General features: G+C 34.6%; 1 protein-coding gene across 8 annotated transcripts in view; it reads left to right on the forward strand.

Moving 5' to 3' along the window:
• Dmd (dystrophin) overlaps nucleotides 1-17,202 on the forward strand; it is a 2,621,826-nt gene that overhangs the window by 1,820,292 nt on the left and 784,332 nt on the right. The window lies entirely within an intron of this gene.

Raw genomic sequence — 17,202 nt, forward strand, 5'->3', positions numbered from 1 at the left:
GTTCATCCTTCTTGATTTTCTTCTGTTTTCCATAATGTGTCTTGGATATTCCAAGTTTCTGGGCTAATATCCGCTTATCAGTGAGTACATATCTAGGATTATCATTTCGATGTGCTCTTGGATTTAGTTTGTGAGAATTTTATCGAGTATTTTTCCATCAATATTCATAAGGGAAATTTTTCTGAAATCTTTCTTTTTTGGGTCTTTATGCGGTTTAGGTATCAGAGTAATCGTGGCTTCATAGAATAAATTGGGTAGAGTACCTTCTGTTTCTATTTTGTGAAATAGTTTGAGGAGAATTGGGATTAGGTCTTCTTTGAAGGTCTGATAGAACTCTGCACTAAACCCATCTGGTCCTGGGCTTTTTTTTTTGGTTGGGAGACTATTAATGACTGCTTCTATTTCTTTAGAGGATATGGGACTGTATAGATTGTCAATCTAATCCTGAATTAACTTTGGTACCTGGTATCTGTCTATAAAATTGTCCATTTCATCCCGGTTTTCCAGTTTTATTGAGTATAGGCCTTTGTAGTAGGATCTGATGATGTTTTGGATTTCCTCAGGTTCTGTTGTTATGTCCCCCTTTTCATTTCTGATTTTGTTAATTAGGATAATGTCCCTGTACCCTCTAGTTAGTCTGGCTAAGGGTTTATCTATCTTGTTGATTTTCTCATAGAACCAGCTCCTTGTTTGGTTGATTCTTTGTATAGTTCTTTTTGTTTCTACTTGATTGATTTCAGCCCTAAGTTTAATTATTTCCTGCCTTCTATTCCTCTTGGGTAAATTTGCTTCCTTTTGTTCTTGAGCTTTCAGGCGTGCTGTCAAGGTGCTAATATGTGCTCTCTTCAGTTTCTTTTTGGTGCCACTCAGAGCTATGTGTTTTCCTCTTAGGACTTCTTTCATTGTGTCCTCTAGGTTTGGGTATATTGTGTCTTCATTTTCATTAAACTCTCAAAAGTCTTTAATTTCTTTATTTCTTCCGTGACCAAGTTATCATTGAGTAGAGTGTTGTTCAGTTTCCATGTCAACATTGCTTTTCTATTATTTATGTTGTTATTGAAGTCAATTTTTTTTTCTATATTAGAATGGCTACTCCAGCTTGTTTCTTTGGACTGTTTGCTTGGAAAATTGTTTTCCAGCCTTTTACTCTTAGGTAATGTCTGTCTTTGTCCCTGAGGTGGGTTTCCTTTATCCTGCAAAACGTTGGGTCCTTTTTATGTAGCCAGTCTGCTAAGTCTATGTCTTTTTATAGGGGAATTGAGTCCAATGATATTAAGAGATAGTATGGAAAAGTAATTATTGCTTCCTGTTATTTTTGTTGCTAGAGTTGGGATTCTGTTCTTGTGGCTATATTCTTTTAGGTTTGTTGAAGGATTATTTTCTTGCATTTTCTGGGGCACAATTTCCCTCCCTGTTTTGGAGTTTTCCCTTTATTATTCTTTGAAGGGCTGGATTCATGGAAAGATATTGTGTGAATTTGGTTTTGTCATGGAATACTGGTGCTGACCAGAACCAACATAAATTTTGTATCTGTCCTTCATCATTCTCTATTTTTCACTGAACCACATATTTTTTTTAGAAAACAAAAATGGTAATAATTTGAAAACATCTAACAGTTTGGGTTCAAGACATATAAAATATGTAATTTCTAATATTTCTTTTGTCATAAGAGGGAATAGCACCAGACTGTTAAAGTATAGCATTAAACAGTCTAGTCTTGATATTTAAAAAAGTTAATATTAATGTGCAAAATTTGATCTTTCTAAATATCTATCACTAACAATACTCAAGTACTAATTTTAAGCTAACTTCATTTCAGATCATCAATGTTTTGTAAGTAGGTAGCAAATCTAAATCAGACATTTGCAGATACTGTTGTTTCTCAGTATCTATGTGCTCTTATCTGTGAATGCAACAAGGTATGGTTAAAACTTTTTTCAGTGTTGTTAATATGTGCTAGAGAAACAAAATCATTCTTTTTCTGAGGGCATGAACATGAATAGTTTTCCTGTGCACCACTGAGTGGCTCTGTACCCATACTGAGATTGGCAATATTCATTGTATTGAATGACTATGCTAGCTAATTTTTGTCAACCTGATACCCACTAGAGTCATCTGTGAACAGAATGATCTCATTTAGGGAATTTCCTCCATCAGATTTGCTATAAGCATATCCATGGGCATTTTTTTTATTATTAGTTGATGTAAAAGGACCCAGATTTCTGGGGGTAGTTTCACCCCTGGTGATACTTTTTTTTTTTTTTTTAAGATTTATTTATTTATTTATTATATGTAAAGTACACTGTAGCTGTCCTCAGACACTCCAGAAGAGGGCATCATATCTTGTTACGGATGGTTGTGAGCCACCATGTGGTTGCTGGGATTTGAACTCCAGACCTTCGGAAGAGCAGTCGGGTGCTCTTACCCACTGAGCCATCTCACCAGCCCCCTGGTGATACTTATATACCCAACACAGACATATAGTCCTGTGTTGTATAAGAAAGCATGCTAAGTAAGCCATGGAAAGTGAGACAGTCAACTACATTCCTCCATGGCATTTGCTTGAGCTTCTGCCTCCAGATTGCTGCTTGAGTTCCTTTCCTGTCTTACCTTCCTGATGAACTACATATCACAAAGCTGAAATATACCCTTTCCTCCACAAAATTGTATCTGTACTAAACTAGTACAAGCATGGAGGAGAATGCACATATGTAAGTCCTATGTCATTTTCTCTAAAGGTCTTCGATCCTACAGATTCTTTGTATCTGTACGGTGACTGTGGGTATCACCATTATTGTAATCATGAACTTCTTCAGTAATAGACACCAGTATATTATATATGTTTTTTAAAAAATTCCTTGCAGTGCGTTGTTTAGTCTGTTTTCCATTTTAAGTGAGTTGCCCAAGGAAAGGTGAATTGTTATAGAATACACATTGAAGAAAAATTAGAGAGTGAAGGAGGGGCCTGGGCAAAGTGTCACTAGGTAAAATCTGGGGACCTGAGTATGAGTTCTGACACCCATGTAAAATTATCCTGATGTGGTTGCATCTGCAATCCTATTACTGGAAGCTGGAGACACAAAGATTCCAAAAGATAACTAGCTAAATAGTGGAGCCAAATTAGTTAGGCCCTTTATCAAAAATATAAGGTGGAGAACAGTAGAGGAATGCGCAAATATTGGCCTCTGGCCAACCTTTGTGCTCGCATAAAAATTCATTTCACAGGTACATGCACACGTGAATGATCCTGTATGTACATACATTTAGCATACAATTACAAACTAAGGAGTCTTTCCATATTTTGAAAGTCATTCTCAGTTACTGTATGATTAAAGAGCTCTACAACAAGCCAACAACAGTTATAAATGAGCTTACAGTACTGGTATAATTCCTTGAACATCTAGAAGAGTGGTCAGCTATACTTTTCTGTGAAGGTACAGAGAGCAAATATTTCATGCTTTGCTGGCCATAAGAACTCTACCCCCACTACTGTGTCCTGCATTTTTACCGTGCTAAAATCTAAAACTTAACAACTAGAAAGCAAAAGTTCATAGCTGAGTCTCAATAAATATTTATAGTCACAAATTTTAGTTTTATAAAATATTCATGTCATTTGTCCTTTTTGAATTATTTGAAATTTAACAACCATTCTTAACTCTAAAACTATAGAAACACATGTAACAGTTGGTTTTGATCAAGGAACAGTAGTTCACTGCCCTCTTGCTATAGACTCTTGTTAAAATGATCTGACAGCAAGATTCTAGGCAGAATACAAAATTGCCTAAACTCTAAATTCTGGAGTGACTTTTCATTTTCTCTTCCAAACAGATCAAAATCAAATATTCAAGTCTCTTTACAAGCCATCGTCCTTCAAGTTGTCTCTTTTTTGGCTGGTAGTAATCTCCATCCCCATCTGTTTGGTTCCCTTTCTTCATATTTTTGACACACCTCATGAAACATTAGCTTTCCTCATGGCAGTGCTAGCCCCTCCTCATGTTCTCAAAAACCAATAAACACCCACTTAAGCATCAACATTTCCAGGAGTAAGTACTGTCTATCATATTATTCTTTGAGTCATCTGTAAGATTAAAACTCCCAGGGACATCAATTTTCTCATTTGTTAGTCAGGCTTCCTTTACTGGGTAATACAATGTGCATTTTATTTTGTGGTATGAAATACCATAGTTCATCAATTTGCAACAGTATAGAATATTATACAGAGAAAATATTAATATTAGTTATGTAGATAAAACAATCAGTTACAAAAATGCTTTTCAATCTTGATGTTTAAAAAAACCAATACAACAACACAATCAATTGTAGCAAGTTGGTTCCATTCTGATGAAGGGAAAGAGATCAGACTCATTTTTTAGTTTAGTAGCAGTTTTTCTTATAAGAGATTTTTTGATCTGGCTCTGTCTGCCTGTGTGTGTGCCTGTATATGTCTGTGTCTGTGTTATGTGGTAGATATGTATGTGGTGTGTGTGGTAGGTGTGTGTGTATGTGTGTGGTTTGTGTAGTAGGTGTATGTCTATATGTGTGGTGTGTGTGGTATGTGATGTGTATGTCTGTATTTGGTGTGTGTGTATGTGTGGTGTGTGTGTCTGTATGTTGATATGGGTGGTGTGTGTTTATGTGTGTGATGTGCATGGCAAGTGTGTGTGTATATGTGTATGGTATGTGTGTGTCTGTTGTATATGTGTGTATGTGTGTCTGTGTTGTGTGTGTGCATGTCTTCTGTGGTATGTGTGGGGATGCATGGGTGGGTGTGTATGTCTGTGTTATGTGGTAAAGGGTATATGTTGTGTGCGGTAGGTTTGTGTGTATGTGTGTGGTATGTGTGGTGGGTGGGTGTCTACCTACATCATGTGGGTAATATGTGATATGTGTCTGTGATTGATGTATGTGTGTATGTGTGTGGTGTGTGTGTATGTGTGTTGTCTGTGTGTACGTGTATGTGTTTCTGTATGGTGTGTCTGTGTGTGTGTGTTGTGATGTATATGTAGGGGTGTCTATGTGTGGTGTGTGTGTGTGTGTGTGTGTGTGTGTGTGTGTGTGTGTATGTGTGTGTATGGTGTAATGTCTGTCCAGGAGTGTGTGGTATGTGTATGTGTGTGGTGTGTGGTGTATGTGTGTGTGTGGTGTGTGTATATGTGTATGTGTGTGGAGTGGGATGAATGTGTGTCTTTGTGTATGTATTTGTAATATGTGTGTGGAAGTTAAAGGACAACTTCAGGTGTTAGTCCATGATTTCTGTTTTGAGGCTGAGTGTCTTATTATTCACCCCTGCACACAAAATAACACTCCTTGACCAATAGGCTTCAATAGAAGGAGACCCTTCTCTCTTTGTCACTCTTCTCATTATAAGAATGAAAGAATTACAAACCTGTACTACCACTTTGTACTTTAAATGGATTCAAAATGTCTAAACATATTCCTCATTCTTGTGCATTAGATTAGTTACCTATTGAGCCACCTCCCCAGCCATAGTCTGTCATTTAATGAGTTCAAATGAAGAAGATATCCTTTAGGGTTTTTTGTTTGTTTGCTTATTTTAATTAAATTTCAAGTTATATGCATACAATGATAATTTTAAGTAGAAGTTTTAAAACTGAGGATGTATAATCATCTAATGCACAATTCCCCCTTTGTTTCCAATGTAGACTGTTTTATGTCTCAAGTAGCAACTGAATATTAGGTTGTAATAATGTATTAATCTTGTTTCAAGTAAAAGACCAAGGATTATGCTTTCATTTTCTTTGAGTTTTGATCAAACATCTTTAAGTTAAATAATTAAGTAAACAAAAGTAATATTTACTGAGGAACCTAAGGATTATCTGTCTGCATTGTCTAGGCAGTAATTGCGGGTCTCTTTATAAAAGGAAAGATTTCTAATGGAAAAATGGAAAATGTGAGCATGGCTGTGCAAGAAGAATGACAAACATTGGGTTACACTTTCAGAAAACATTCTACAGACTTTGTATTTGCCATATAAAATTACATCTTAACTTCTCTGTGAGTTTTATTGTCCCTGGAGTTTAAACAGTATGTGATCAAAATCATGCTGTGTAGTAAAGAGTGCGTGGGTAGGTGCATAGTTATGAAGGTGTAAATCCCTATAAAATGCATTTTAAAGGATAAATGAGAGCTATTCAAGTTTGGGAAAATCAATTTCACCAATTCGCTTAACTTTTCTAATACTCCTGGGAGCAGTTATATGGCTTGTTACCTAACGTTAGGGTAAATTTGAATCAAGGTGAACAATCAGAAGCTATTTTCTATGTGCTATGTGTATTATTAAGAATGTTTAAGGCATGAAGTTAGTTGCTTAGAGGGCAACCTAAGAAATTAATGAACAAGAATACTGCTCATGAGCACCAAGATTGACTGAAAAGCCAATATGGGTTTAGTGGGGTAATAAGGGCACAGTACTCTTGGGGACTACAAAACTCTTCATTGTACATCAAATTTTACTGACTTTGAACTCTTGCTACAAATGCTCCTTTACCACATTTTGTGTTATGTATTTGAGGTCTTTGGCAAAAATAACAAAATCCATGTCTAGTAACTCAGCGATTGTACAATAAAACTAAGAGATACTGTGATTTACTAATAGAGAATTAAATGTTTTCACCTAAACTATAAGTTATATATCAAATATAAGTCTATGAACATTATGAATAAAATGCACACATTTAAAAAATTAAACCCACTTATGTTAAAAGTAGAATCCCAATAGCTATGTCATTGAGGGATGACTTTATGATTTTATACAAAGTTTATCATTTTTTGAAATCCCAGTGACATATAATACAATATACTTTTCATTTCTGCAACTATTATTGTTTTACAAAACTTGTAATGAAATAGGAAATAAATGAACTCATGGTAAAGGATAGTTTACCATGAAACCTGTTGTAAAACACACTAGCAAACTGTGCCTAGCAATGTATTTTTCCTATGTCTAGTTCTACAGTTGTTTTAATTTATTCTTTTTTTGTTTTACTTTATTTTATTGTATATGTGTATATGTTTGAGTGTGGATGTAGATGTATTTGCACCAAGACCAGAGGTCAACATCAAGTATTGTTGTTTACTAGTACAAAAATCAGAGCTTTGCCAGTTGTGCTAGGCTAGAAAAGCAGAAGAGATTTACCTGTCCCTGCCTCTTCTCTGGAAGAGAAACTAAAATCATCTGAGAGTAGGGAATCTTAATTGTGAAAAGGTCTCCATAACATTGTGCTCTAGGCAAGACTGTAGGGTATTTTCCTAGTTAGCAATTAATGTGATAGGGCCCAGGCTGTTGTGCTCAGATGATGTTCAACTCTATAAGAAAGCAGGCTGAGAAAACTATAAGGAGCAAGCCAGTAAGCAGCATGCCTCCCTGGCCTCTGCATCAACTCCTGTCTCCAGGTTTTGCCCTGGTTGAATTCCTGTTCCGACTCTCTTTACTGGTGGGCAGTAATGTAGATGGGTGAGCCAAACACATGAATCCCTCTCTTCTTTGGTCATGGTGTTTCATTTCAGCAGTAGTAACCCTGACTAAGATATGTATCAAGCACGTTACTCACTGAGCTCTCTCCCCAGCCCCTGCTTCCAAGTAATGAGGTTCTGAATTATGTGAGGTTAAGTGAAGTCTTCAAATATTTCCTATTATTTACATTTTGCCACAAAATATAATAGACTGGATGAATTATTTAGTTGAGAGCACTGAATTTTGAAAGTTTTGCTTGAGATTGAGACACAGTATGCCTAAGTATATATCAAAACGTATGTGAGAGCACAAAAAATAGTCTATCAGTTCTGCTTTTTTATATTTGAATTTTGTTTATTGTAACTGATAGGTAAAACAAAAATTGTTTTCATTTATCAGACAACCTATGCTGTTACTATATATGCATATTCTGTTCTATAATTAAATCCAGCTAAATATTTCCATCTTGTAAAAATTTTTATACATTTATTTTTTTATGTCTTTCAAAATCCTTTCTTCTAGCTCTCTGAAAAATGTACTAAAGTATTGCTATCTTCGGTCACTTTTCATTACATTATAGCTCCTTGTTCTTCTCTTAGTGTGATACAGTTGTTGTCAATGAACCTCACCCCATTCCTCTCCTCTCTCTAGCTTCAGGTAACTACTTCTCTACCCTAACTCTTATCTTTTGTAATGTGTGTGTGTGTGTGTGTGTGTGTGTGTGTGTGTGTGTGTGTGTTGTGGTGTTGTGTTTGTGCATGTATATGTATACAAGTCTGCATGCATTCAATAATTTAGCACCATATATGGTTTCCATTCCTGTGTATATTGAACATATAGGTGATAACATAACATGTAGTACTTGATTTTCTTTATCTGTCTTATGGAACATAGCAAAATAACTTGTAGTCCCATAAACATTTCAAAAATTTTAAGGATCATTCTTTTATTGCTAAACAATATCTTGTATTTTATGCACAATATATTTTTTACACATTTGTCAGTTGATGGACACTTAAGTTGTTTTCATGTTTTATCTATTATTAATAGCCCCACAATGAACATGCAAATATAGTCTTCCCTTGACATAATTTCACTTAATTTGGATATATGTTAGTTGTTTTTATGAAACCACTCTAAAGGTTTTCCTAATGGGTACACTAATTTACATTCACACTGGTATATTAATAGGTTTTCCTTTACTATACATCCTTTCCAGTATTAATAAGCTTGAGGCAGTCTCTCATGGTGGCTTCATTCTGCATTTACCTAAAGATTACTGATATTAAACATTTCTTTTAAATAAAACTTTTGGTGCTTCTAGATTCTTTAAGAAATATCTGTTCAGGACCTTTCCTATGCATAGAAATTGTTACTGTAAATATAGATTGAAAACATAGACTAAAATTTATGTGTGATATGTAGCTTATATTAAAATATGTCAATAATATTTATTTAATAAGATAATTCAATGTTATTCATTAAATGACAACAACGTTTTATGTGTAGTCACCTATTTTTCTGAGGAAAATTAATTTTCATTTTGCAGTAGTATAAATGATAGAATTAATCATCTTTGTCATGTGATTCTATGTACAAGTGGGATTTTTGTACTGAAGAGAATAAATACTGTTAAAGATTGCAAATTATTTCATTTAATTGTTTAAATCAACATGTGTAAAATTTGCATAAATCATAAGAGAAGCTTATGGAATTTGATGCATCCTGTGAAACTACTGTTCAATCAATAATTTAGAATAAGCCATCTCATCAAAAAGATAGCTTCCCATTTTATAAATCAGGTAAAACTGAAAGAAATAGATTATGTTAAGCATTCTTCTCTCTAGCACCTTTCCATCTTCTACCTCTCCTCTGGCCACCACACTATACAAGTGTAAGCAGTATTCTAACCCCAAAACACATAGAGATTAGTTCCACTTCTGAATTTAATATCATCGGCATCATGTAGTATATATGAGCTTGTGTTTGGCTCTCTCACAGTATTTTTCACAATGTTTGTGGTGTTATTTCTGTCGTGTTTAAGATATCATAGTTTGTCTACTTGTCTGTAAAATATTCTATTGTGTGAGTATGCCACAGTATATGCATTATACTGTCAGTAAACACTTGTGTTTTACTTACTATAGGATTAATGTAAATGTTATGGCATGTGATGTTTGCTGATATATATGAATGTACTTGCGTATCCTTCTCTCTCTCTCTCTCTCTCTCTCTTTTTCTCTCTCTCTCTCTCTCTCTCTTTCTCTCTCTCTCTCTCTCTCTCTCTGTGTGTGTGTGTGTGTGTGTGTGTGTGTGTGTGTGTGTGTGTGTGTGTGTGTGTGTGTGTGTGTGTGTGTGTGTGTGTGTGTGTGTTTATAATACTGTCATTGGAATTACTGAAGAAAGCTTTCAATGTTATTGTCTAATTCAACTTCACAATATATGAGAATTCCAATTCTGGAGCTGGGGAGATGCCTCAGTCATTAAAGTGAGAATCTGAGTTCAATCCTCATAGCATTAGTAAAATATGTCAAGTGTAGTAATGCAGGTTTGTCATCCTAACACTTGGTATATTGTCAGCATCCCAGATAGAAAACAAATAACAGACAGCACCAAAGTCCAGCATAGTTAACCAATGAGTTTTATTGGTGTTACTTAGAGAAAAATGGGTGAATGGCTACTTAGAGGACCAGAATTGACTCAAAGACAGCAACATTACTAAAGCCCAACAGCGTGGATCACAAATCTTTACACAACTGTAGGTAGCTCAAGAGGTTGGAGGGTGTCCTTTCCAGGTGGATCAGTTGGTCTGTGCCTCTCCAGAGCTACTTGGCTACTTGGCTGCTTTATGCTTCTGCCAACCTGCTCAGCTGGTCAATGATTCTTCCAGACTGTTAGGCTGGCCTGAGAGTCTTCCTTGTAGCTTGGCTCATCTAAGAGTATCTCTCAGCAGGCTTTACTATTTATATATTCTTAGAGAATGTGTTAAGTTTCAGGGATTTCCAAAAGGTATTTTGAGTTGTTTGATTCCCATTTTAAAGATTTTCCAGGTGGGATGGTGCGCTTTTCAACTCCACTTTGGATAGCATCTTATTTGATCTTTTTGTAAACACTCCATCCTATTAATATTGTTGTTTCACATACTTTTTGCATCATATGCCTTAAGAAGTTCTTCTCCAGAAAGAGAAGATTTTGGATTTTTTTTCTTCTGATGCTAAAATGCTATACAGTCAAGGTAGATGCATGTCCATCTCTGGACCATCATGATCAGCCTACTAAGTGAAATTCAAGCCAGTGAGACACCTTAACTTCAAAAGGAAAGAGCTAAGATGGATCCCACTTTGGGCCTGTCGCCTGACCTTCTTTTCATCAGGCTCCACTCCATTTTCATCCCTGTAATTCTTTCAGACAGGAACAATTATTGGTCAAAGATATGACTGTGGTATGGCAACCCCATCCATCACTTGATGTCCTGCCTTCCTGCTGGAAGTGGGCTCTATAAGTTCTCCCTCCCTACTGTGAGGCATTTCATCTAAGGTCCCTCCCTGTGAGTCCTGGGAGACTCTCACCTCCCAGGTCTCTGGTGCATTCTTGGGGGGGGTGTCCCCCCCAACCTCCTATTTCCTGAGGTTGCCTGTTTCCATTCTTTCTGCTGGCCCTCAGGGCTTCAGTCCTTTCCCTCTCCCAATACCAGATCAGGTTCCCTTTCTCCCCCCACTCCCCTCCCCCAGCCTCTTTCCCTCCCAGGTCTCTCCTTCCCTCCCCACTTGTGGTTGTTTTCTTCTCTCTTCCAAATGGGACTGAGGCATCCTCACTTGGACATTTCGGCTTGAGCTTTTTGAGTTCTGTGGACTATATCTTGCTTATTCTCTACTTTTTATGTTGTTGTTGTTTTGGACAATATCCACTTATTAGTGAGTACATACCATGCACATCCTTTTGGGTCTGACTTACCTCACTCAGGATATTTTCTAGTTACATCCATATGCCTGCAAAACTCCAGATGTCCTTGTTCTTAATACCTGTGTAGTATTTTATTGTGTAAATGAACCACGTTTTATGTATCCATTCTTCTGTTGTGGGACATCTAGGTTGTTTCTAGCTTCTGGCTATCACAAATAAGGTCACTATGAACATAGTAGAACACATGCCCCTGTGGCATGGTGGAGAACCGTTTGGGTATATTCACAAGAGTAGTATAGGTGGGTCTCTAATTTTCTGAGGAACCTCCAGATTGATTTCCAGAGTGGTTGTACAAGCTTGCAATCTGACCAGCAATGGAGGAGTGTTCCTCTTTCTCCACATCCTCTCCAACATGTGTTATCAACTGAGGTTTTTATCTTAGACATTCTGATTGGTGTAAGGTGGAATCTCAGTGTCGTTTCGATATCCATTTCTCTGATCACTAAGGACTTTGAACATTTCTTTAGGTGCTTCTCAGCCATTTGAGATTCTTCAGTGTGTGTGTGTGTGTGTGTGTGTGTGTGTGTGTGTGTGTGTGTGTGAGCGAGAGAGAGAGAGAGAGAGAGAGAGAGAGAGAGAGAGAGAGAGAGAGAGAGATCTTACTCCATATCAAGCTGTATATCTTAAGCATTAGCCCCATTTACCTTTAATACATTGGGTTTTAAGTTGCAATTTTCTGATAATTAGTACCATTCTACATAAAATGAACTTTATGAAGTTCTAGTGACAACCTTTAAGAACACCTTAACCTTTACTTGATTTCTTAATTTTTTTTTGATGAGTAAAATTTGCTTATCTATCTTAACCCTTTATGGCTAATGGCATTTAAATTTTATTTAGTCATCAATAACATATCTTGAAAACATTTTCAGTTTTAGAAATATGATTAACTTCTCTTTTCCATCAAGGTCTATAAAACAAAGAAAACTAATAGTGTCATATATATATATATATATATATATATATATATATATATATTATAATATATGTATAATATATAATATATATGTATAATTTCACATTGATCAAACAAATATTAAATTAGGCTGGAACTATTTATTAAAAATATCATATTGTCTTGGTTTGAATGACATGAGACTGCTATCATAATATGATTTACTTGTTCTTTTAAAAAATACCACATATGTAATTATATTAAAAGTGACACCTGATCGCAAATATTTTTAAAAATGTGTTTATTATCAAAATTTCCTTGAATATATGGTCATTTGTAATCTATATAAATTTAAAAATACCTTGCCAATTTCTGTGTAAGACTTGAACCTACAATTTTTATTGTGTGCTTACATTGAATTTATAGATTATATGAATTAAACTAATTTGTTACATTAGGCCATATAGTCCATGAATAAAGCATATCCCTCTATTTGTTTAGGTTTGTTTTCTTAAGCTCTCAGGAGTGTTCACACATTTCAGGGTAAAAATCTTCCTTTTCTGTGTGATCAAATTATTTTATAGACTATGATAATATGTAGTTTAACAGGTAGCATAAGGTTACTTATTTGGGCAGGGATTTTTAATAAATCTTCTCCCAGAAGACAGTATATTACACAGTTAACAGAGAAATGTTGTTGCTTTAATTTGCATTTCATTGGTTGTGTAGTGTTTGGAATTTTTCTTGTTTGTTGATTGTTTATAGTTTTAAATCAGATTTTCAGTAGATCCAGTTTCCCATTTCTTTCACTGGATAATCTTTCTATAAATTAGGATCTTTTGTTTTTTCTCATAGATACTACATATGTTCCCATCTAACTTTTGCTTACTAGCTTTGATTTCTAGAAGACAACTATGTTCCATTTGCTACAATACCTTTTCACGTTCTGATAAATATTTTTATAGACAAAATTTTAGCTTTCCTGGATATTTTGTATAAAGTATGAGGTTTGTATAGAAAACATTTGTTTCAGAAACAGATGCTTCTGTTTACCTTAATAATAAAACTTACAAATGTTTGAAATTAGCAATCAGAAAAAAAGAGAACAAGGAAATGAGCCTTGTCTGAAATTAGGTCAAGAATCGAGTAGACACTCACTTATGACATAAGATTATTGAATGTATTTATTTCCATTCACCACAGGGAACATGCATGGGAAGTATAGTTTTAGATTATGTAAAATGTGAATCTAAAATGTGATATATTAGATGTAAACATTAATGATTTAAAAACAGATAAAGATTGCCACGAATTTTACTGTTATTTGCCACAAATATGTAGGGAGTCTAAGACCATGTCCTCCGTGGTCCGTGATTGGTGGCCTAGGCTCTGTGATCCCCATGTTCCAAGGTTAGTTGACTCTGTGGGTCTTCTTGGGGTGCAGAAGTTCTTTTATGTGTTAGGCAAATTGACCTTTTATCTGAAATGTGAGCCCCCAATAATTTTTCACAGCTTATCATTTCTCCTTTGACTTTGCCTATGGCTTTCTTGATCATGTAGAAAATTCTGGTGTTGTGCTTTATTATGCTTATCTATTCATTGAAGATTTATAACTATATATATATATATATATATATATATATATAATGATTTATAATTTTATAGCTTGTATATATTTAAAATTATATGGTTATCATTATACATTCATACATAATTAACTTCTCTAGACATATTTTCAGGAAAAAATAAATTAATAAACTAATATGAAACTTTGAAATTTCTGTTAGTTAAGCAGGTATTTGCTCAAGGTCTATAAAATGTAGGAACATATCTCCTCCAGAAACAAAAATTCAGAAAGGGTTGTCATGTGCATAACTTATTAAATATTCAGAAGTGAACAATATGATGTTAGAAAGGAAAGGTCTAGAAGGACATACCTAATACTACATAATTAAGATGAAATCTTACTGTTGGCAAAGCTTCCATGCCATTACTTGAAATTAAGTCAAATCTTCTTCATTCTACTATTTCTTTCAGGACTTACTTCACCTTTATAGTCATGGAGGAATGTGTTATAAAGATGAGAACAAAATCAATAACCTTAATTCAATGTTATATGAATTTTGGTTTATTTATGGTAGAGAAAGGGAGGGGGCAATGCAAAGCGATACTTGTGATCATGGACTGGGAAGAGAGGAAGAAGGGAACTATGATTGGGACGTAAAAGTGAATTCAAAAATTAATTAATTTAAAAAAAAAGAATTTCTGAAATTGAATAAGTAGACAGCAAACAAACCAAAAAAACTGGCCAAATAAAGATATTTTCGACAAAAACAAACAAACAATTTACATATGATACTTTCATAAAATGTAAAATATTTTGTGATCAGATAAAAAGAACTCCATAGTTCTGTTTTAGAGAGATTAGGGAAATACAATGAAGATTATCTCCAGCTACCTCAGCATCTGCAGTCTCTCAGATGCTGCTAGTTGAAGCTTTAAAACACTTGGAACATGTCTTTGTGAGTAGCAAACCATCCAATAAAAAATAAAACATTTAGTTAAATGATAGAAAAATATGCGAACGGTATTAATAATGCATCACAAGTATAGATTTACTATTATTGTATAATCTCTTTCCTCTGCATATATGCATGTGTACAGGAATGTACAAAAAGTTGAGAACTATGGGCTTGAACCTATGAGCACAGACCTAAGTCATTTAAAACAAAAATTATGTGACTCTATAACAAGCTATAAGTTAAGGAAATCAGGACAAGCACTGTTATTTAAGCCTGAATAGAAAGCTCCTATCTCCTTACCCACAGAAGGAAAGACTGCCAAGGGTGAAGGTCAAGGTGTGGAGAACACTTTCCACAAAAGCTTTTGCTTCCATTTTTATCACTGCTTCTTAATCCTTTAATACTTTGTTAAAAATCTAAAATAACAAAATATAAGATCATTGTTATGTGGAGACACAAAATTCTCTGTCAAAGAAAAAAGAAAAACTGGTCACACAAAGACAGTTACATAAACTGATATTTTGATCATCACAGATTCTGAATTGTTAAATCTTACTTATTTTTCTCTTTAAATTGATTATTTAATCAAGATACACTGTGAAGTTATCTATCAGTCTTGTATGAGATTTAGACCAAATATATCTGGGGTCTTTGTTTCAACTCACTGCTCCATCAACCCAAGTGCAGCTGAACAAAACAAATCCAGGTCTAATATCTTCTATTGATATTGCCATGGATCAGTCAGATCCCAAGATCTTCTCCATCTTAATATGGAGCCTAAGTTAAATCTAGGTAGTGCCTGTTTCAGAGCAGGATATTAGCTCTTGGCTCAAGTAGTCACATGCCTTTTATATCTTATATATAGAATAATATACATTCTGTTTCCACACATATAATTTGCATGTAATATGACCGTGTATGGCCTTTCTCCCCACCACACAATAGTTAATTGTTTAATGTGTCTGTGTTCTACATAGCATCTCTTGAGGTTCAACTACAAGATTATAATAGTGCTCAACAGTAAGTCCCTTAAAATGTATAAATAGTTCTAAAGCAAGTGGTATTGGTTAGTCCACTGACATACTTATCTATTTCAATAAACACTAGGGCAACAATGTACTTAACTATGTTCTTTCCTTAATATATTTTACATTACTCATAGTATAATATTATTTTCTCAATGATCATGGTACTGTTATTGATTTACACTGTAATACATTTGTACTACAAGAGGAGTGTCAAAATATTACAAAGTGTTGCCATGACAAACTGACACTATCCATTTATATTAGTTTTAATTTTTGATATTCTGAAGAAAATAGCTTCACAATTGTTAATCCTGGCATTCTGTTTGCCCAAGATTTTGAACAACTGTTGCTAATATTTAGCCATTGTAATGTCTTTCACTGTCATACAGAGAATTGTTCTAAGCAATTTTTAAGGCTTACTTTATTTAGTTCTTAGATTAATAGTGTATCTGTACTATCTCCAGACCATGAGAGAGGCACTGGACGTTAGGGAAAACTGGGCTAGGATTTATGCAAAAGCACAAACCAGGCTTTAAATCTAAGTAACTTATATTAGCTCCATCAATGTTTAACCCTATAGCATATAGTTTCCTAGCTATTTTGCATTTGTCAAGTCCAGGGTTATCTATGTTTAAAACTTAGATACTAAGAGGAGTGATAGGAAATGGTCATGGGAGATTGAAAAGAGTGATAAATTTGAGACTCCCAGCCATGGTGTTTAGTATATACTAAACCCTTCATAAAAATAACCAGTAGTCATTGTGTTAATTTCCTCTCAAGAAAATGTCTTGTTCCTCAATGCTTGCTTCGCTTATTTACACTATGTCTCACAAACTATAGATCACAAAAATGCTTATAATTTTACTAATTTCCTTTTAAGTAAATTATTTCTTTGTACAATTTTCATTAAATACAAACTAAAGGCAACTATAGTAGAATAAAATATTGCTATGCCAACAAAAATATACTTCACTTTGGTTTTAATTTCATTATATTCTGTTAGTATAAATCACACTTACTTGGGGAAAGACTTAGCTATACACATAGTACTAACCCTCAATAATTTGGTGCATGTCTTTGTAATACTGCAAAGGCTCTGTACTTGACATACACACGTACTAAATGAGAATTTATATTAGGAATATGCCCCTTGATATCAATTAATTGGAGCATGCATCTGAGTAAGTATTGGTAAGTTATATTTTTTTATTTTTTATTATTACTATTTTCTTTATTTACATTTCAAATGCTATCCCGAAAGTTCCCTATAACCCCCTGCCCCTGCTCCCCTACCCACCCACTCCCACTACTTGGCCCAGG

Source organism: Mus pahari, chromosome X (assembly GCF_900095145.1).
Source record: "Mus pahari chromosome X, PAHARI_EIJ_v1.1, whole genome shotgun sequence".
NCBI classification, from domain to species: Eukaryota; Metazoa; Chordata; class Mammalia; order Rodentia; family Muridae; genus Mus; species Mus pahari.